The 10,139-nt window shown below is 39.5% G+C and overlaps 1 pseudogene; it reads left to right on the forward strand.

The window, feature by feature from the left end:
- Positions 1–473: 473 nt before the first annotated feature.
- LOC102865702 lies at positions 474–1,211 on the forward strand (annotated as a pseudogene).
- The last annotated feature ends 8,928 nt before the right edge of the window (positions 1,212–10,139 follow it).

Here is a 10,139-nt window from a genome sequence, read left to right on the forward strand (position 1 = left end):
AAAAATATAATCAGAAGGTAAATAAAAAATATTGGTTACTCTACACAAGGAAAAAAACCATAAAAGAGAAATTCAGAGAAAAATTCTAAAAATCTGATTTTATTTAAAAATAAAATACCCAGGAGTGATATAAAAGAACTTCAAGGCCCTGGCTACAATTCAAATTCTTCTGTGAAATCATGAATTTTACAGCCATCAGCTGCTGCTTGTTCTCATTATTTTTTCTATTTTTTTATTGGTTTTCATATAGTTATTCCTTTATATTATGTTTCATTCATATACATTGTGTTTTATACAATCTTATGTGTCATACAATCATTCATATAGTTTCACTTTTTTTATTGGTTTGCTTATATACATTGTGTTTCACACTTCTTTATTCACATATTTATATATTCATATTGTGTTTCATACGATCATTCTCATACATTATGTTTTATAAAATTAATCACCATTGGACCTTGCCCATCACAATGTTTTATCTTCTCAAGTCTACAGAAAGCGTTCTGTCTGATTATTCTGTGAAATCTAATACAATGAAGGAAGATCTGATGAGAGACCTGAAATTGCTTCTCTAGGAGTTGAGAAGTGTGATCTATGAACCTGCTGTGCCTCTTACCAAAACTGAGGAGGATGGGAGAGCGTCATCTCTAGGCACAGATGATAGTGTAAGAGATTGCATCACTGAATCAAGCCTGAGGGCAGAAAAATGCCATTGAAGCAACACCTCATTACAGGACTGAAGGCAGCAAATCAACTGAAACTCTTACCAGAGAGCCAACTGCCTAACACACAAGGAGCCTTGGAGGACCCCTTGGTTGCTTTACATTCCCATCTACAGCTAGTCCATCTGTGAAAAATTCACCTACTTGCTCATTCCATTCTTCTCCCAAGAAGCCTCCAGTGCACTCCTAACTGGCTCAGTTGAGGATTCAGTAGGTTCCACATCACAATTCACATCCACTAAACCTCTTTATTCCCCTGATAATGTTAAAGCTTCATAGTCTCAGCTGATAGAAACAACAGGAAAAACACACAGAAAACTCCAGAACAGATTGGAAAACTTACAAACCCTGGTAGAAGATTTACAACAGAAAAATCAAGCAATGTCTTCAATGATCAGAAATCAAGAAAAGAGGATACAGAAAATGAAAGGTCAGGAAATAATGTTGCTTGCCTACTCTTTCAGTGGACTAATGATGCCCAGTTGATTGTGATGTTACTTTAATTTGTGCCATGTGTGCTATTTTTTCTTTCTATGTCAAAGTTTGCTGTACATAGGGTTTTTGGAGGCCTGCTATTTCAGAAGTGGATGGCCAATCCTTCTTCCTAGTCTGTCTTAATCTGAATGTTCAGATTTAGAGAAGTATCCAAGAGACAAGGATTTTACAGAAAAAGTGAACGATATATCCCTTATTGTGGAATTAACCATTAGTTTTAGTGTTGGCCCTGACCTTGGCACAAGTGTCTTGACCCACTTATTTCCCTACTCCACCATCCACAGCGCAGGAGGGGAAGGCCCTCTATGGGGTGGGTTGATTCAGTGACTGGGATAATCGGGATGGGAGTGTCAGCGACAGTGCGATTGGCACAGGACAGACAGAGTTTAGGGCTATTGTACAGAGGGTTGCTGTGAGTCACAAGTGACTCAACGACACATAACAACAACAACAACATGGCAAAGTCTAATAAAAGATATCCTGTCCTATTAAAAAAGTACCCAAGAGGAGATGGAAGATAAAGTGAAGAGAGGTAAAAGGCAGCCCCTGCCAAAAAAGAAGAAAAATTATAGGCTGAGCATAGGTTTTCCCATCTGAATAAAATTCCCAAAAGAACTGGTGAGAAAGTAACAAGAGGATGCTGAAAGAAATGAAATTTTCTTCTTTTTCTCCCTGAACTGAACGCCATGTCTTTGTAATTTCAAAGTGCTCCTGAGCACACAGCACACTGATGTGTCAAATACCTGCAGGCATTGTAGTCTGTCAATGTAAAATTTTTGAACAGCAGAGAAAGAGTCCACTAACTTTCAGATACAAAAGAGTAGGTCAGAAATCAGAATGGTATCTGATTTTTTAAGAATTGCATTGAAAGCTGGAAGATAGTAGGGCAAAGCTTTAAAATTATGAGGCAAAGTGACACCATCCTACTTTTCTATACTCAATCTTTGTGTTATTCTTGTTGTCCTGTAACAGAAATTATTGAGTCAGAAATGATTCATAGCTGACCTTCCAGCAGGTTTTTAGAGGCAGCTAATCACACAGGAGGAGACTGCCTGTCTTTCTTCAGGAGAAAAGCTGGCGGATTCGAATCCTGTGCCTGTGGATAGCAATACAATTCCTTCCCATTAAGCTACCGGTTCTGTTTCCTATATAGAGTGAAAAGGAATGGAGACAGGACACATCCCTTACACACGCCTTTCTTGATTTAAACCTTGCAGCATTTCTTTGCTCTGTTCTGACGACTGCTTCCTGGTCCGAGTATAGATTTCGCAGGAGTGCCATAAAGTGCTCTCGGATTCCCAATCTCTTCAAGATTTGCTACAATTTGTTGTGATCCACACAGTCAAATGCCTTTGCATAGTCAATGTCTGTGCAGACAGACATTGATCTGGTACTCTTTTTGCCAAGATCCATCTCATGTTGGCAATAATGTCTCTAGTTCCACAACAACCTCTTCTAAACCCAGCTTGTTTTTCTGGTAGTTTTCTGTCAAGGTACTGTTACAGTAGTTTCTAGAAAATTGTTCAGCAGGATTTTGCTTGTGTGTGATATTGTTTGATAATCTCCACACTCTGTCAGGTCACCTTTTTTTGGAATGGGAATAAATATGCATCTCTTCCAGTCAGTTGGCCATTCGGTTGCCATTCAGATTTCTTGGCACAACATAGTGAGCCTGTCCAGGGCAGCATGTGTTTGTTGAAATATGTCGTCAGGTTTTCCATCAGTTCCTGGGGGTTTATTTTTTGCCAAGTCCTTCAGAGCAGCCCGAACTTTCTCTTCTATCACCATGCCTCAAGAAATGTTTCTTGAAATTCTTCGGTGTCAGCCAATTCTTTTTGATACAGTGACTCTCTTATAGTCTTTTCATCTTCTAATGCTTTCTGTATCATTCAATATTCTGCCCATGTTGTTGTTGTTAAGTGCCATCAAGTCAAGAACAATTCATAGCAAACAAAAGATCTGAACCCTGCTCTATCCTGCACCATCCTCACACTTCTTGACACACAAGAGACCATTGCAGCAGAGTCACCTTGTCAATTCACCTGTTTGAAGGTCTTCCTCTCCTTCACTGGCCCTCCACCCTTTCCAACATCATGTACTTCATCAAGGAATAGCACCTCCTAGCAGTATGTCCAAACTATGTGAGGCAAAGTCTCATCAGTCTTGCCTCCAAAGAGTACTCAGGCTGCACACTCTCCAGAACATATCTATTCATTTTCTTAGCCATCCATGGGATGTTCAGTTCTCTTCCCCAACATCACAGCTCAAAGTTTTCTGTCATCCTTCTTCACTGTCCATAGCTAGTCATTGGAAAGACCACGGACTGAATGAGACACACCTTAGTCCTCAAACTGACATCACTACTCCTCAATAATTTGGAAAGTTCCCTAACTGCAGATTTTTCAAGTACAATGTGTCTCCTTATTTCCTGACTGGTAGAACATTCTGCTCATAGCATCTTTAAATATTGCAACTCGAGGCCTGAATTTGTTCTTTAGTTCCTTCAAGAAATGCTGAGTGATTTCATCCCTTTTGATTTTTATTCCAACTCTTCACACATTTACTACTTTGTTTTGTTCTCCCGGGCTGCCCTTTGAAGCCTTCTATTCAGCTCCTTAACTTCTTTTGATTTCTTCCTTTTGCTTTGGCGTCTTGATGCTCTAGTGCAATATTCAGCTTCTCTTCTGTCATCTATTTTGATCTTTTCTTCTTCCTCTGTCTTTGTAATGACCTTTTGCATTCTTCATGGATGGTATTTTTTATATCCTCACACAGCTCAACTAGTCTTAATTCATTAGTGATCATTCAGGAGGCTGGGATCTATGAGGAGGAATGTGGCATCAGGATTGGAGGAAGACTCATCAACAACTTGCGTTATGCAGATGATACAATTCTGCTTGCAGAAACTAAAGAAGACCTGAAGTGCTTGCTGCAGAAAGTCAAGGACTGCAGTCTTCAATATGGATTGAAGCTCAATATCAAGAAAACAAAGATTCTGACCACTGGGCCAACTGGCAGCACCATGATAGACAGAGATTGAGGTTGTTAACAATTACAGCTTGCTTGGATCCACAATCAACAGTTCTCTTGACACCAGCAGTCAGGGAAACAAAAGATAAACTGCACTGGGAAAATCTGCTGTCAAGGACCTCTTCAGAGTACTGAGAAACAACAATGTCAGTCTAGATACTAAGGTGTGCCTGATCCAGGTCATGGCCTTTGCAACTACTTGGTATGCACCAGAGAGCTGAATAATTACTAAGGATGACAGAAGAAGAATTAATGCCTTTGGCCTGTGGTGCTGGAGAAGAGTATTGAACATACCATGGACCACCAAGAAAACAAAGAGGCTGAAACCAAGTTTCTCCTTGTTGTTGTTGATTGCCTTTGAGTCAAGCATGACTCATAGCGACCCTATGAACAAAAGGCTTGAAGCCCCTCTACAACTATCACCATTTATCAAAGTTCATAGAAGTTTCCAGAGGCATGTTCTTTAGGAAGTGGATGCCACGCCTGCTTCCAAACCTGTCACAGTTATGCTACTGTTTTTATATGCCAATGGGTCACTTGCAATGTATAGTGACCCTATGTACAGCAGCCCTGAACCCTTCCCTGTCCTGAGCCAGTCTTACTAACTCCCAACACACCAACCCCGATTGCTCCAGTTATTCTATCAATCTATCTCATTTGGGATCTCCCTCTCTTGAGCTGTCTTCCTACCCTTCTGAGCATGATGTCCTTCTCCAAGGACCAGTCTCTCCTGACCACATGCCCAAATAAGTTAGGCGGAGCTTCAAAATCCTGGTCTCCAAAGAGAAACTTGGTTTCACCTTCTCCAAGACAGAACTATTTGTTTTCTTGGCAGTCCATGGTATGTTCAAGACTCTTCTCCAGCACCACAACTCAAAGGCATCGATTCTTTTTCTGTCATCCTTAGTCACTGTCCAACTCTCTGAAGCATAACATGTAATTGAGAAGACCATGGCCTGGACTAGGCACACCTCTGTATCTAGACTAATATCGTTACTACTCAGCACTCTGGAGAAGTCCATGACAGCAGATTTTCCCAATGTAATTCGTCTTTTGATTTCCTGACTGCTGGTGTTAAGAACCAGCTGGGTTCGAAGAGGTCGTGGCACTAGGGACATTATTGCCAATGTCAGATGGATCTTGGCAGAAAGCAGGGAATAACAGAAGAATGTCTGTGTTTCACTGACTATGCATAGGCATTTGACTGTGAGGTTCACAATAAACTGTCGCTAACCTTGAGGAAAATGGGAATCTCAGAGCACTTGATTGTGCTTATAAGAAACCTATACTTGGACCAAGAAGCAATCCTCAGAAAGAGAGAAAGGAAACACTGCATGGTTCAAAATTAGGAAAGGACTGCACCAGGGATTCATTCTGTCCCCACACATTTTCAATCTGTATGCAGATCATTCAGGAAGCAGAGCTTTATGAGGAGGAATGTGGCATCAGGATTGGAGGAAGACTCATCAACAACCTATGATATGTAGATGGCACCACCTTGCTTGCTGAAACTAAGGAGGACCTGAAGCACTTGCTGCAAAAGGCCAAGGACAGTAGTCTTCAATATGGATTGAAGCTCAACATCAAGAAGACAAAGATTCTCACCACTGGGCCAATTAGTAGCACTGTATTAGATGGAGAAGAGATTGAGGTTGTTAACAATTACAGCTTGCTTGGTTCCACAATCAACACTCTTTTTTTTCTTTATTTTTTTTTTGTTTGGAATTCCATTTATTCATTGTTGCACCCTTCTCCCCGATCAACACTCTTAACACCAGCAGCCAGGAAATCAAAAGAAATTTCTCCTTAGAGGCTAGTATTTTGTAGCTGTCTCACATACTTTGGCCATGTGGCCAGGAGGTGCCGGGCCTTGGAGAAGGATATCATGCTCAGAAGGGTGGAGGAAGGCTCTGGATGAGACGACACAGAACTGGAATAATGGTGATAGGTGTATTGGAGTCAGTGAGACTGGAGCAGTATAGGGCAAGCTTCAGAGCTGTTGTACATAGAGCTGCTATGAGTTGCAGGGAACCTGACAGCATGTGACAACAAGTCACCAGATCTCTCATTGTAGAAAAGTAGGAATACCAGATCTTAGAGTTTAAATACAGGGCAATCTTTAATACGGAGGATTATGTTCCACTCCAAAAAAATGAAAACCTGGGGAATGAAATGACCTGGAGAATGAAGAGGACCGAAGGAATCTTTTGGATGATGAAAGGAGAGCCTAGAAAGACAGTTTTGCACCAGGCCTAAGAACAACTATTTCAGTTGGCACAAAGTCTGTTACTTAGTGTTCCTATATAGAAACTCCCCAAGTAAACGCCTTTAGCAGACAGACATTGAGGAGACTTGTGTATCTTAAAGGAGAACTGTGGTGGCTTAGTGGTAAGAAGTTGTGTGGCCAAGGCACGCAGTTCAAATCTACCAGTTGTTTTGTGCAACAAAGATGGGCATCCTCTTCCCATAAAATGAATTGCCTCTGAAAACCTGATGGAGGGTCAGCTATGTGACTCGATGGTCCATTAAAAGCAACAACAATGTACCTGAATGGAGGGTGCCTGCTCTAGGGGAAGGTTTTTCTACCACTCTAGAGAAAAATCTTTGTTTCTTCTGAACTTCTGCTTTTCCAAGTTCTTAATGTGACATGCCTCTTCTCTATTACTTCTCTTGCTCACTTGTTTGATATTGCTTATAATTTAAAATTCTCCCTATATTAATACTGCCTCATTAGTATAACAAAACCACTCCCTTTCCAAATGAGATTACAGCCACAGGCATGTTATTGTTAGGTGCCATCGTGTCACCTGTGACTCATAACAACCCTATGTAGAACAGCTCTAAACCCTGCTCTATCCTTTGCCAATCTTACTGTCTCTGACACACCCAACCCTATTACCCCAGTCACTGAATCAATCCACCTCATCCAGGGTCTTCCTCTCTTGCGCTTTACCTCCACCCTCCCAAGCATGATGTCCCTCTCCAAGAACTGGTCCCTCCTTGCAATATGTCCAAAGTATGTCAGATGAAGCTTCAGAATCCTTGTCTCCAAGGAGCAGCTTGGTCTCACCTTCTCTAGGACAAACCTGTTTTTTCTCCTGGCAGTCCATGGTATATTGAACACTTTTCTTCAGCACCACAGCTCAAAGGCATCAATTCTCCTTCTATCATCCCTAGTCATTGTCCAGTTATGGCCTGGATTAGATGCACCTTAGTCTCCATACTGACAATGTTGCTCTTCAGTACTTTGGAGAGGTCTCTGACAGTAGACTTTCCCAGTGCAATTTATCTTTTAATTTCCTGGCTGCTGGTCCCAAGAGTGTTGATTGTGAAGCCAAGCAAACTAAAGCTGTTAATAATCTCAGTCTCTTCACCATGTATCATGATACTGCCAACTGGCCTAATGGTGAGAATCTTTTCTTGATGCTGACTTTCAATCCATATGTAAGTCAGTAGTCCTTGATCTTCTGCAGCAAGTGCTTCAGGTCCTCTTCAGTTTCAGCAAGCAGGGCTGTGTCATCTGCATAACACATATTCTTGATGAATCTTCCTCCAATCCTGATGCCACATTCCTCTATTCTGCATATAGACTGACAAGGTATGGTTAGGACACATCCCTGGCATTATACCTATCCCAATTTTGAACCACGCTGTGTTTCCTTGCTCTGTTCTGACAATTGTCCCTTGGTCCAAGTATAGGTTTCGTATTAGCATGATCAAAAGTTATGGGATTCCCATTCTTCTCAGAGTCAGCCACAGTTTGTTGTAATCCACAGTCAAATGCTTTATCATAGTCAATGAAACACAGACATTCCTCTGGTATTCCCTACTTTCAGCCAAGATCCATCTAACATTAGCTATAATAACCATAGGGATATTGTTGTTGTGTACTGTTGAGTTGGAACTGACCCACAGCTAACCCTTCAGCGGATTTTCAGCGGCAGTTAATTACTTGGGAGGAGACTGCCCATTCTCCTGAGGAGCAGCTGGTGGCCTTGAACTATGTGTCTTTGGGATTGCAGCACAGCTTCTTGCCACTAAGCTACCATAGGTATAGCACTAAGCTACCATAGGTATAGAGGTTAGAACTTACAACACATTTTTTGGGAAACAGAAATGAATTCATAACACAGTCAGACAAAGAGCTCCAGGAAGTACTTCTAAAGTAATAATGATAATAATAAAAATAAAGTGAATGAAGTCTATTACCTGCCATGTTTGAATGTATTCAGAATATAATTCTTGTAAAGGAGTCTGAGGTAGAATTAAAATTTGAAAAATTCAACTGCACCGCTCTTGAGTTATTTCTGACTCAAAGTTACTCTCTACTGGGTTTCTCAGGCTCTAAGTCTTTATGGGAGTAGACTGTGCATTTTTCTTCTCAAGAATAGCTGGTAGATTTGAACTCACAGGCTTTCAGTTATCAGTACAATATGTACCACGCCATCAGAGCTCTTTGAGGATGAATTATCTTTTTTATGAAGTGTATACTGTATTTTGGAAGCAAGAGTGGCATCTGCTTCCTAAACAACATATCTCTGGAAACTCTACGAACTTTGAGAAACAATGATAGGCTTCAAGTCTTTTGTTCATAGGGTTGTAATGAATCATGCTTGACTCGAAGGCAATAAAAATCAACAATACTGTATTATTATAAAAGGCAAGATGGAAGCTAGTATATTTAAAAAATGATCAGGTTTATAAAAGTTGTCTTAGCAAGACAATGTTTACAATATACCAATCATAGTGAAATAGAGGCTGGCATGATGTTGATTTAATTAAGACATTTAGACAACCAGCTCTATAGTGTAAAATCAATACCCCACTTTTAGAAAAGCTTTTCAATACCAATGACCATACATTCTATAGAGTAGGAAGCCTAACAATATATGTACGGTGAGATTTTATGACTCTGTGATTTATTAACTTACAATGGTGTTGGGAGATCAACTTTATGGGTTTGTTTGGTCCTTGGAAAAGGTGTAAAATGGATTGATGTTTGTTGATCTAGAAGATTTCCAAAGTTTTGAGGTGACAGTTCAGAAAGATAACAATTCACAGATATACATAAAAGCAAAGCACCAAGTTTTTTGATTCAAAGGCAGAAATATTTATTTTAAGATAAAATAGGAAAATAAGTGAGGTTGCTTTACACTTATACTGTGTAAGAACAGTAAGTTATACAAACTTCTTCCTATGAAACAGTTCTGAAAAGTGCCATAAACTTTCACCACACAGTTTCTATAAAACTGTATCATCAATTTTATGAACATCTCTTATTTTTCCAAAGATCTGTCTGTAGAAGGAAACGGAGTAAGAACATACATGTATTTATTAGGCAATTATTGTTTCCAGAATATTTTCATTTTTAAAAAGCATGAATCCAGTAAATAAGTTAACTTCCCACTCAATTGATGATACAGTTCAAGAATATGACTATGGAAGGAACCACTGTACTTCACTACCCTTTTTTCATTTCCCCAGAATATTTTTATTCATATTTTAATATTATACTGCAGTCTTATAAATAGTTATCTACTTATTCTAAAAGCAATAATGAAAAAGAGTAGCATATGGAGCATAATGTTCTCCTTAGAGGAGTGGAGGAGTTATAGAAATGATTTTAATGTATTTTTTATCTATATTTGCAGGAGTTCTTAAAATAGCAATCTTCTATATATGAAGATAATACGATTTATAGTGAAAGATCAAAGTAAATTGTACTTTTTTCAGTTATCTTAAAGGTCAAATAATTAACACTGAGAACATTCAGAATAAGGTAAAGCAGACTGGAACATGTTAAAAGAGTGGAAGAGGCATTTTTATTTAGTCACACTTATAAATATTCAATTGACTTGACCTTCAAAGTGAAATTAAATTATATATAAG

Source organism: Elephantulus edwardii, unplaced genomic scaffold (genome assembly GCF_000299155.1).
Source record: "Elephantulus edwardii isolate Elephantulus edwardi_28Jun2011 unplaced genomic scaffold, EleEdw1.0 scaffold00128, whole genome shotgun sequence".
NCBI classification, from domain to species: domain Eukaryota; kingdom Metazoa; phylum Chordata; class Mammalia; order Macroscelidea; family Macroscelididae; genus Elephantulus; species Elephantulus edwardii.